We start from the raw sequence: 2,001 nt of genomic DNA on the forward strand, positions 1-2,001 counted from the left end.
TATTCAATGCCTTGGAAATGTTCTTATATCCTACCCCTGATTGGTGCTTTTGAAGAACCTTATTCCGGATTTGCTTTGAATGTTCCTTCATCTTCATGATGTAGTTTTTGTTAGGAAATGTACTAACCAACTGTGGGACCTCCCAGAGACAGGTGTATTTAACCTGAAATCATGTGAAACACCTTAATTGCACACAGGTGGACTCCATTCAACTAATTATGTGACTTCTAAAGACAATTGGTTGCACCAGAGCTTATTTAGGTGTGTCATAGCAAAGGGGGTGAATACTTATGCAATCAATTATTTTCTGTTTTATATTTGTAATTAATTTAGAACAATTTGTAGATTTTATTTTTCACTTTGACATTATGGACTTTTCTTGTGTTGATCAGTGGCAAACATAGCGCTTAGCGTTGAGGCCAAAAAGCTCTATTTTGGTCTCATCAGACCATAGAATCTTCTTCCACTTGGTCTCAGAGTCTCCCACATGCCTTCTGGGAAACTCTAGCCGAGATTTGATGCGAGTTTTTTTCAACAATGGCTTTCTTTTTGCCACTCTCCCATAAAGGCCAGTTTTGTGAAGCACCCGGGCTATTGTTGCCATATGCACAGTGTCTCCCAGCTCAGCCGTGGAACACTGTAACTCCTTTAGAGTTGCCATAGGCCTCTTGGTGGCCTCCCTGACTAGTGCCCTATACGCCCGGATACTCCGTTTTTGAGGACGGCCTGTTCTAGACAGATTCACAGTTGTGCCATATTCTCTCCATTTCTTAATAATGGACTTTACTGTGCTCTGAGAGGATATTCAATGCCTTGGAAATGTTCTTATATCCTACCCCTGATTGGTGCTTTTGAAGAACCTTATTCCGGATTTGCTTTGAATGTTCCTTCATCTTCATGATGTAGTTTTTGTTAGGAAATGTACTAACCAACTGTGGGACCTCCCAGAGACAGGTGTATTTAACCTGAAATCATGTGAAACACCTTAATTGCACACAGGTGGACTCCATTCAACTAATTATGTGACTTCTAAAGAGAATTGGTTGCACCAGAGCTTATTTAGGTGTGTCATAGCAAAGGGGGTGAATACTTATGCAATCAATTATTTTCTGTTTTATATTTGTAATTAATTTAGAACAAGTTGTAGATTTTATTTTTCACTTTGACATTATGGACTTTTCTTGTGTTGATCAGTGGCAAAAACTCCCAATTAAATCCATTTTGATTCCATGTTGTAACACAATGAAATGTGGAAAAGTCCAAGGGGGGTGAATACTTTTGAGAGCCACTGTATTTCTTAGCAGACACCCTTATCCAGGACGACTTACAATTGTTACAAGATATCACATTATTTTTACATACAATTATATTATTTTTCTACATACAATTACCCATTTATACAGTTGGATTTTTACTGGAGCAATCTAGGTAAAGTACCTTGCTCAAGGGTACAGCAGCAATGTCCCCCACCTGGGATTGAACCCACGACCTTCTAGTCAAGAGTCCCGAGACCTAACCACTACTCCACACTGCCGCCCTGACCATAGTCAAAATTGAGCTACATGACCAGAGTCACCATTGAGCTACATGACCAGAGTCACCATTGAGCTACATGACCAGAGTCACCATTGAGCTAAATGACCATAGTTAGAATAGAATTGACTAGAGTCAGAATAGTGCTACATTGGAGGCTGTGTGGTCCAGTGGTTAAAGAAAAGGGCTTGTAACCAGGAGGTCCCCGGTTCAAATCCCACCTTAGCCACTGACTCACTGTGTGACCCTGAGCAAGTCACTTAACCTCCTTGTGCTCCGTCTTTCGGGTGAGATGTAATTGTAAGTGACTCTGCAGCTGATGCAAAGTTCACACACCCTAGTCTCTGTAAGTCGCCTTGGATAAAGGTGTCAGCTAAATAAACACATAATAATAATACATTACCATAGCCACAAAAAACCTTAGTGGACAAAGTGGGTCTGGGTGGCCGAGCGGCAGTTCCAGGAGGT

Source organism: Acipenser ruthenus, unplaced genomic scaffold (assembly GCF_902713425.1).
Source record: "Acipenser ruthenus unplaced genomic scaffold, fAciRut3.2 maternal haplotype, whole genome shotgun sequence".
Lineage (NCBI taxonomy): Eukaryota > Metazoa > Chordata > Actinopteri > Acipenseriformes > Acipenseridae > Acipenser > Acipenser ruthenus.